The sequence below is a fragment of the Lycium barbarum genome, chromosome 10 (assembly GCF_019175385.1).
Source record: "Lycium barbarum isolate Lr01 chromosome 10, ASM1917538v2, whole genome shotgun sequence".
In the NCBI taxonomy this organism is placed as follows: domain Eukaryota; kingdom Viridiplantae; phylum Streptophyta; class Magnoliopsida; order Solanales; family Solanaceae; genus Lycium; species Lycium barbarum.
Window position 1 is genome coordinate 79,002,349 of NC_083346.1, and position 10,861 is coordinate 79,013,209.

At 38.7% G+C, this 10,861-nt stretch overlaps 1 long non-coding RNA gene across 1 annotated transcript; it reads left to right on the forward strand.

Annotated features, from left to right (window-relative positions):
• Window positions 1-3,127: 3,127 nt before the first annotated feature.
• On the forward strand, window positions 3,128-5,599 carry LOC132613471 (uncharacterized). Its single transcript, XR_009571948.1, has 3 exons — window positions 3,128-3,201; window positions 3,979-4,029; window positions 5,389-5,599. It is a non-coding gene; the product is annotated as an uncharacterized LOC132613471 (long non-coding RNA).
• The last annotated feature ends 5,262 nt before the right edge of the window (window positions 5,600-10,861 follow it).

A 10,861-nucleotide genomic window follows, 5' to 3' on the forward strand; every position in this document is an offset into this window, starting at 1 on the left:
TTGCAGATTCTGTTTGACTTGAGTACGATGGAAAAAAAAATCTCTTGAAAGTTTTACTATGTTTTCCATTTTTATTGATATAAGAGTCTAAGAAAGTTAAGTATGTAACAAGAGTCAGCGGGTTCGCTCGGCTCCAGATATGGGGTCGGGTGCCCATAACACCCTAGTAAGGCCGGGGTGTGACAAAGTGGTATCAGAGCAGGTCGGTCCAAGAGGTTGTCTGCAAAGTCGTGTCCAGTAGAGTCCTGTTTATGGGTGTGAAGCCGGCCACATTTATAAACAGGAGGCTGCGGGACATCTTGGAAATATTGACCTTCTTTCTGTCTTAGATCGTGCGATAGAGCCAAGTCATAAGGAATAAGGTTTCCCTATATGAGCTATATGTATAACGAAAGAAAACGAGCAAGGCTGCGGAAGCTTATGAAGGTAAGACCCGACGTAATTGTTCTGTTACCTGAACTGGAAGTATTGGATGGCGGGAATGTGCCATATAGTCGTACGTTCTGTGAGGCCTTGATGACATTGGCCACATGCAGGTTTTGAATAATAGAAACAGTAAAAGAGGTTCTGCCAGAACGGGTACGTCCCACAGGAAGAGGTATGGGAAAGAGATACTATGAATAGGTAATAATTGAAATGCGTTAGTTCAGAAAGGTTATGGCCTTGGACGTGGCGACGAAGGTGGGGTCGCTATCATCGGGAATCTGGAAGTCCAGGACAGGAGGTAGCCATACACACAGGTGAAAGGTGAACAATGGGAACCAAGAAGGGTAAAATGGTAATTAAGAAAGAACGGACGTGTTACGGAAATGTCCCGGAGCTTGTAATACTTCGGTTTGCTTCAGAATATGTAATAAAGGTCATGTGAGGAAGCGGACGCGAAAATATCAGCATTAAGACATCGAATTCCAGTGAAGTCTTGAGGTTAAGCGTGCTCAGGTGGCAGCAATTCCATGATGGGTGACCCCCTGGGAAGTTTACAGGAAATTCTACATATGCGGACATAAGAGACAAATGAGTAGATAGAGTAACCTAAGGAAAACTATAGTATATGGGACGGTTGGAAACCATAAGAAGACGCGTGAAACAAAGCAGACTAGCTCGGTGAAAGGACAGAAAGTGCACCACAGTCCCGGGATTAGGATAGGCTTGAACAGCGCTTGGAAGTATTTGGTGAACTAGTTGACAGTGAATATGTATGTATATATGAATGTATAAGATATCCCGCACACGACTGTATCGGTGGCGTGCGAGCCCCAAAAACCGAGACTACGGGAGGAAAGGTATTGATTACGCAAAGGTGCCGAAGTACGAGTGACAACAAGAATAAATGGTACAAGTGCGGCGAGTGAACTGTTATTATTTTACTATAGGTTGAGGTCGAAAATTCCAATATAACGATACTCAGAAAAGAAAGAGAGTGTGAGTAAATGGAAGATAGGAAGCTTAAATGTCGGAAAAGGGGAAAGTTAAGAAAACCTTAGTAAGTGAAACCCCCGCGAGAAATTAATGGTAAAAGTACGAGACCACTAGGATGAAAATTCAAGTAGGCATGTGAGACGAGATAGAGTGAGGTAAAAGGAAACAAGGAGAAATGTGGAGCGGTTGAGAGTTGATTTCAACAAGTAGGTCTAAGAGAATGGTGACCAGGGTAGAGGAATGTGAAGTAAGAAAAGGAATGCTCAGGATGGTGATGGTGTTGAGGTGACAGATCTGTAAAAGGACAAGTATGTAGCCATAGTAATATGCTTAGAGGTTTAAGAGAGTAACGGAACGTTTAAGCAATATGGACGCACAACTACAATACGAACACGTAGTTAAGAAAAAATTACGAGCAAGAGAGCTGAGCAAGTGAAAGGACGAATAAAGGATAGAAAGGCATGGAAATGTGGACAAATGAGGACCTAGACAGGAAGTAAAAGAAGAGCTTAAGATAAGAAGTTTTCGATATGTAGGCACAAAGTTGGAAAAGGAGGTGAGGAATAAGGTATAAGCGAAGACTCATGTAAAAACCGAGAAGTTCGATTATAAAAGGGGGGGGGGGGGGGAGGCCATATCAGGCTTACAAGGAATAACGATGAATGAAATGAGCACCAACACATGAAGTCAAAGACAAGTACACCTGTATCAAGAAGGTACGAAAGGAGACTGAAGAAGAATTGTAGTAAGAATCCAAAGGTGTGGCTTTTGTTAAGATATGGTCACGAAACAGTAACGGAAAAGAGATGATCTGAGAAAGACAGGGATAATACGTTGGCCCAACAAAGTAGAAAATCCACGACACGGGAAGAAGATTCATGTAAAAACCGAGAAGTTCGATTATAAAAGGAATGAGGTAAAGGATAATGAGTGAGCGTGAAGGAAAGGACGACTACAAAGGGACCCTCCCAAAATATTATGACACTCCATAAGACCAGTTGAACATTCGAGGATGAATGTTCTAAAGGGAGGGAGGATGTTATATTCCGTATTTCGTACGTTCGGATATCCCAAAGTAGTCGTGACGAAGTAAAGGGAATGACCATTTTCAAAAATTTATTATAATGTATAAGTTGTTGTGAATATTATTTACGAACATTGGTAGTATGGAAATAGTGAGGAAGACTAAGGGTAAAAAAGAAAATTCGCGAAAAGGGTTCATGGAAAATATTGCGAAGGACTAAGGGCAAAATGGGAATTTCACAAAAAATATCAAGAATGTTCTTGAAGGGCCCTTGGCCATGTGGCATGCCCCTATATGTCCACATTTTTATTAATTAATAAGGGCTAATGGTAAATTATAACAACATAAGGGGCAAAGCTTGCCAAAGAAGACATTAGTCTTCTTTGTTAAAATTTCAAGAAAACTCTAGAAAAAAAAATGACAAATAAGTCATCTTTGCCACCAAATTAAGAAGAGTCTAGAGATGGATAGGTGGCCACATAAGATTGGAGGAGACTATATATATATATAAAAGGAGAGGACTAATTCATCAATTTGGAGAGTTGAAGAAACAAAGAAAAAAGAAGACACTTTGGAAGAAAAACAAAGGGCCAATTTCGGCCAAGCTTGGAGGAAACAAGAACCTTTGAAAAATTTCTCAAAAATTACTCTCTACTAATTGGAAGGTCCCTAGCAAGGAGAATAGGTCATTGGAACAAGTAGAACATTTATTGTTGCAAGATCAACATTCTAGCCAAGTGGGAAATTGAAGAAAAAGGGTAAGAACTTAATCTTCTTTTATATTTTATGTATGGTTGTATATGTTGTGGTGTGTGGGAGTGAATGGAACTCATGAAGATTATGAAAATATGGATGTTGAATAGTTGTCCGTGTATATGTAGTTGTGGCCTTGTGGTCATAGTGTGATTTGGAAGAGAATGGATTAATTCTATGTAGTATGTTAGTTGTTGTTGCAATGTATGGAAAAGGATGGAAATTCATGAAAATAGGGGTGTAGTTGTTGTGGCCGAGAATGTTATTGTGTGGTAAGCTATGATGAATTGATTTCATGTAATATTCTAGTCGATGTCGTTGCGGATTCTATGATATTATATGAAGGTTTAAAGGGTTGGAACGAAATGGAAATTGGTTGTAGATTGGTGGGGAAGTTAATGTAATATTAGTATGCTTCTTTATGTTTGTATGAATATGATGTTAGCAATGCATGGTTTTAATGTGGGTTATGAATCTAGAATAAAAATGTGTGGTTACACTTTTGTTGAAGTTTTCGGGTAGCATTAAATCATTGTGAATATTGTGAATGTTGTCGGACTATGTAGGAAGAGCGCTTAATGTTAGAATGTATTCTTGAATTGATTATTGACGTTATAGCTTGGTTGTTGGTTGGGTTGCTGTTGAATTGGGCTGAGCCATATTCTCGGGGGTGGCATATTACAGGGGAAATGCTGCCGAAATTTCAGCAGACAAAGTGTTACTTTAAAGAATCAACTTCTAAAGGCTCTAATCAAGTTTTGGTAAACATGACCAATTTGTAGATTTTGGCGGATTTGGAACGTGAATTTGGAGTCGCATAAGAAGCAGAAAAGGTATGTAAGGCTTCACCCTTCTTTCTATGGCATGTCTTAGACGGAATATGTTGGATATGAGCCTCGGGAATAACTCTACCCTCCGGAATCCGCGCCTAAAGTTTTCTCTTTTTCAATTAGTAGAATTGAACTAAAAAGTGTGCAAAATGTTGGAAGAATTTCCTAAACCTCCAGAACTCGCATAAATAGGACCCGACTACCCTAAAACCCTCACAAGTAACGCCATGACATGTAACATATGTAAATTTGGTACGCCACCTCATTTGACCCGAGGTGGGCCCATGGTCCCCGGATTTTCCTTATTGTTCCGTTTGATCTATTTTGAAGCAGAATCCAAAGAAAACTTTTGATCCTTATCCCGTTCACCGAGTGAAAAGTACTGTAACTATGCTAATGAGGATACTTCTATGATGACAATGATAATGATGATGTTAAGAAAGGGAATATGCCTATGATAAGTATGACAAAGATGATTCCATGACTAAGATGATGAATATGATCTTATAATGATAACGATGTAGTCCAAGATGAGAAAATGCCTACGGTAGATGTGTTGGCAAAATGTTCTGCTATGAAAAGGAAAATATGGAAACGTTAAACTAATTCTTGATATCTCAACTCTATTACAGGTAATGACTACTCTAAAAGGTCCTATGTATATGAAACTGTAACCTATGACCCTATTTGAAGTTTTCCTCATAATGACACTTTTCATTGGTAGTCTCGCCTCATAATACTCGTTCCTTCAAGGTGAGACAAAGCGACTATGGTTGTTCCATAATGTAATAGGAGGCTACCGACCTTCCGTCACTCCGATGGACACATGACTTTCTTTGAGCTCTCATGCATGCCAATGGTATGACATATGTATATGAATGTGAATATGTATATGTATATGTATACGGGGAAAAGCGAAAGGGCCACTGTTATATCACCACCTGATTCAGCTGGATTTCGTCCCGGACGCGGGATATGGGAGAGCCGGATACGGCGTCTGTATATGTGATATATATATTTATATATAATATGTTGGGACACTGTTGGGGAAGGGGGTGGGAGAGCCGATGTACTCGGCGTCTGTAAATGTGAATAAAGGATACCGTTTTCTGAAATGTTCTGTTTTATGTACATGTAAGTAAGAAGTACTGTTTTTCTGAAAAAGGGACTAAGCATGCATGTCATCTGCCTGAAAGGCATTCATATGTACAGGTTACTTATGTCCAAGACAATCTCCATATGTCTATTCTGTTATTAATCATACTGTATATTCCTTTATTATGTCACTATTCATGCCTTACATACTCAGTACATTACTCATACTGACCCCTCTTCTTCGGGGGCTGCGTTCATGCCGCGCAGGTACACCAGATGAGCCACAGCTATCATAGAAGATGTTCCAGCGGAGTTGGCAGGCTCCACTTGTTCTGGAGTGCTGCCGAGTCAGAGTGTCTGAGCCATGATGTTTGTTTGATGTTAGAGACTTTGCAGACAGAGTCGTGGGTATAGAGTGTCGATAATATGTTGTATCATAAAGTCCATGTGATTGCAGATTCTGTTTGACTTGAGTACGATGGAAAAAAAAATCTCTTGAAAGTTTTACTATGTTTTCCATTTTTATTGATATAAGAGTCTAAGAAAGTTAAGTATGTAACAAGAGTTAGCGGGTTCGCTCGGCTCCAGATATGGGGTCGGGGTGTGACAAGGGGTTACTATTCGGGATTCGGTAGTCTCGTCTCTAGTAGTTGAAGTTAAGGAGCGCCAGTATGAGGATTCTATGCTGGTTCATTATAGAAACACAGCCCCTCATAAGAAAAAGTCACCATTTGAGATTTCTGCAAATGGAGTTCTCAGATATCGAGGTAGACTGTGTGCGCCTGATGTTGCAGGATTACGTCGTCAGATTTTGGGTGAGACTCATTACTCCCATTATTCTATTCATCCAAGGGTGATGAAGATGTATCATGATATTAAGGAAGTTTATTGGAGGGACAGAAAGAAGAAAGACATAGCAGAGTTTGTAGCCCAGTGTCCTAACTGTGAGTAAGTGAAAACTGAGCTTCTGAAGCCTGGTGGATTATTGCAGGACATTGAGATTCCGATGTGGAAATGGGAAGTAATCAATATGGATTTTATTACAGGCTTTCCCCGTTCCCACTGTAAGTTTGATTCCATATAGGTAATTATTGATAGACGTACAAAATCAGCTCATTTTCTGCCTGTCAGGACTACTTACTCAGTCGAAGATTACGTGAAGCTGTATATTAAGGAGATAGTCTAACTCCATGGTATTTCGATATCTGTCATTTCTGACAGAGGTGCACAGTTTACAGTTAACTTCTGGAGGTCCTTTCAGAAAGGATTGGGGGACTCAAGTAAGTCTCAGTACCGCCTTTCATCCTTACACAGATGGGCAGGCTGAGCGTACTGTTCAAGCCCTCGAGGATATGCTATGAGCATGTATGTTAGACTTTGGAGGTAGCTGGGATGATCATATACCGCTTATTGAGTTCGCGTATAATAATAGCTATCATTCCAGTATCCAGATGGCCCCGTATGAAGCTTTATGTGGGCGGAAGTGTAGGTCACCTATTGGATGGTTCGAAGTGGGGGAAACTAAGTTAGTAGGGCCAGATCTGATCCAGCAACCAGTGGAAAAATTCAAGCTTATTTAGGATCGATTGTTAGCAACTCAGAGTCGTCAGAAGTCTGATGCGGTTAATCGCCGATGATAGTTAGAGTTCCAAGTGGATGATTGGGTATTCTTGAAGATATCACCTATGAAAGGCATTATGAGATTTTGTAAGAAGGGTAAACTTAGTCATCGATAGATAGGACCTTACAAGATTGTACGTAGAGTGGGATAGGTGGCCTATGAATTAGACCTACCATTAGATTTATAGTCATTCCATCCAGTCTTCCACGTATCGATGCTTCGTAAGTATATCAGATATCCTTCCAGAATCGTACCTCTTGATGATGTTCAGGTTGCCAAGCAACTATCATACGAGGAGGTTTCCATTGCCATCCTAGATTGACAAGTTCAGATATTGAGAACCAAAGATGTAGCTTCAGTTAAAGTCCTTTGGAGGAACAAGAATGTAAAAGAACTGACTTGAGAAGCTGAGGAAGATATGAAGTCTAGGTATCCTCATTTCTTTCCAGCTTTAGAGCAGATACAAGTTGCAGCACAATCGTCTTCAGGTATGTATTATTTATCAGCTGCTCTTATTGGTCATGTGGGGTCATTTTTGTTACTGCTTGTTGTAGCCCTGTGTGGCATTGCATAGTTTGAGTTGTTGCGTGGCAGGTTGGTAGTGGTACAGTTATAGAGGAGACTATGCCAAAACATTTATAGAATTTCTGGAAGTTAACATTCGAGGACGAATGTTTCTAAGGGGGGAGGAATGTTATACCTTGTGGTTTTATACATTTAGAATCATCATACGTAAGTTAATTTAGTTTGGACGTCGGGATTTGTCTTCGGAGGTTATATGAGATTGGACATGCCTAGCTTATGCTTAAAGTGGTTAAGTTCATGTTTGGTAAGTTACGGAAGGATTAGAGAATAAGTGAATCGAAGCGGCAAGGTTCGTTAAAGTTGTTTCTGGAAAATATAGAATATGGACTGTATAATTGAGATATGGTCTGTATTTTGAGATGTGGGCCGTATTTAAGGATTTTAAAAATTTCCAGAGAAGGCAGTTTTGGAGGTGGTATTATACGACCAACTATACGAACCGTATAATTTTATACGGCCAGGTTGTTGGCCGTATAACATTTTACTGCCAAGGATACGGACTGTATATATATATATATGTGTGTGTGTGTGTGTGTGTGTGTGTGTGTGTGTGATGTTATATGATGCTACACCGTGCAAATTTTCGCGTTGGTTGTGTCAGAGGTAAACTAGCATAAGCCAGAGAGGCCATGGAACCCTTATAAGGGTAAGGAATATTTTTAACAAGGGTTAAACAAGTATCTAAAAGTTCCGGGATCAAGCGAATCGAAGAAATTAAGTTTGTCGAAACTTTGGAAATACTTAATAGAATTCTAGACTGAATTTTTGGTCCAACTTGAGAGAGGTATATCTCTTAGCATATGTGGAGTTGAGGAATGGATAACCTATGTAAATTCAAGTTCAAAGAATCTTCTTTCCAATGCAACTGACAGATTGAAAATCTGAAAATTTCGGCCAAAGTTATGGCCCGTATAAAATTATACGATTTGAGATACGGACCGTATAATTTATACAGCCACGAAATACTGCCAGTATTTTGTAAGACGGTGTAATTTTCCAGATTTTAAGTATGATGACCCCTCTTCATTTTAATCATTTTAAACTTAGCCCCAAGTTCAAGAAAGCTCTAGAGACTTCTCCAAACACATTAAAACAAATCTCCAAGCTTAAATCAAAGATCAAAGTGGAGATCACAGTATTTAGGGTTTCAAAGTGAGGTTTAAACTTATCTTCTCTTCTTGAAAAAGCTTTGGGGGAGTATGTTAAGGTGGAGTAACCTTAGAATTGAAGTGTTCTTGAATCTTGAGGTAAGAATTCATCTTAGTTTCATGCTTATGGGTTTATTTGGTAATTATGCTAAGATTTGAGGAAAGGAAATTGGAGAAAAAGGTCAAAAGGATGTTGTGTTGAATTTTTTATGGATTGACTATGAAAGGAAGTTTTGGGGATAGATTGAGTATAATTTGAACGTAATCTTTTGATTGTGATATTGTTGATGATTTATTGTGGTTTTGGGAGTTGTTTTGGAGTTGGTGGAAGTAGAGGATATAAGGGAAACGTTGTCCAATTTTCATTAGCTTACCAATTACTTTAGTTTGACCATAAGAGAGTTTCAAAGAGTTAACTTTAGTATGAATCATCTTGAATGTAGATTTACAAGCTTGGGAGGATAGGCGTTGAGTAGTTAAGGAGACGATAAGGTATGTTAAGGCTGTCCCTTTCTTTATAATGGCATGATCTTATTGAAACGAACCCACACAAATGATATCTATAATGACTTTATTCCTAGAAATACTAGAAGCTTATAATTCTTGATGTTCTTATGATCTTATGGATTCTTGTCTCATGATTATTGATCTTGTCTTATAGTTATTGATCATGTTTATTGTTGTTAATCTCATCTTATGGTTATTGTTCCTTCAAGGTGAGATACGCTGATGATGATAGTTCCATAATGATAATCGGAGGTTACCGACCTTACGTCACTCCGATAGAGTTATAGCTTTTATTTGGGCTCTCATGCATGTTTTATATATATGTAGCTATTTTCTCATACCGAGCTGCGCTATAGTCGGCCGGGTACGGCACCTATTGTGCACACCACTGCAGTTGGGTACGGATAACACTGAGCCTATTATGGCCGGGTATGGATGACACTGAGCCTATATGGCCGGGTACGGTATTATATATGCATGTATGAAAATGTGTTTTTTAAAAGGCAAGCATGCATGACATCCGCCTTAGGCGTCATTCAGAGGTACAGATTGATCTCATTTATCTTATGTTATCTCCATACTTTCATTATGTGGTTAGTCATGCCTTACATACTCGGTACATTATTGGCATTGCCGTCTTTTTTGTTGTGGACGCTGCGTTCATGCCCGTACATAGATAGCGAGACGGATTAGAAACTTAGGTTGTTTCCTCAGCGTTTGTATAGGAGCACTCTACTTATTCCGGAGCTGCAGTCCAGTTGATATGATTCTTTTGAGTATATATAGGCATGGTGGGGCCCTGTCCCATCCTTATTATGTTATGTACTCTATGTAGAGGCTCGTAGACAGATTCGTACAGTTAGAGGTCTCATGACCTTCTCGGTCCATATTTAGTCATATCATTTTGACAGCTTGTCGGTTTGTATACATGGGCATAGTTTGATGACATATATATATATATATATGTATGTATATATATATCTTTCGGGCTTGTGTCCCTTACAGTTTATGACATTTGATAGTTAGCATTATGGCCCACTCAGGTATGTTTATGAGATGCATGTATGTTTGTGGTGCTCGGTAGGTTAGCTCGGGGTGCCCGTCATGGCCTTCCGATTGGGTCGTGACAGTACTTAAACAATTTTTTGCAAAAATAAATCGAGAAGTTACAAAATAATTTTTGAATACAAGTCTTTAGAATTTTAAGAAGATCAACAGCTTTGGATTACAAAATAATATAGAGTGCTTCTCAAAAAAAATTACAGACCAGTTTTCAAATGAGTGGTTTCAAGTATATGAATTGGACTGAATCTGAAATGGAAAAATGACTTCTATGTTGAAGCCCAACGTAAACAAAAAATGAAAATTTTGGGCCAAGCCCCAACTAAAATACTTTTTCATAAAACAAAAAATGCAGATTTTGGCCCCAAGCCCAACTCAAACCAAAACGAATTTTGCTTACACATATAAGGATCCGAGAAAAAATCAAATCATTTTTATAAACCGGACTTATTCAAATAAAATGAAACGCACTTGTAAATACGAGGACCTAGAATGGGATGTTTTGGAATAGTATATGGTCTAACCAAGAATAACAATACGAGGGTTAGCATGGACATAACAAGGATATAAATACATATATACATACACACACTTATATACATATCTCCAAATCCAAATGAGTTGGCACTTTTCAAAACAAAATATACTATCCTTATACATAAAAGGGAATTATTCTTATTCGGATATTATAAATCCAAACCTAAAGTACCCTTATATAAAGAGAATATATTCAATCTTTTAAAAAAATGATATGCAAAATGACAGTCTTTTATAAATACGAAAAAATAAACACAAATATAAACAGTTCATGCATAAT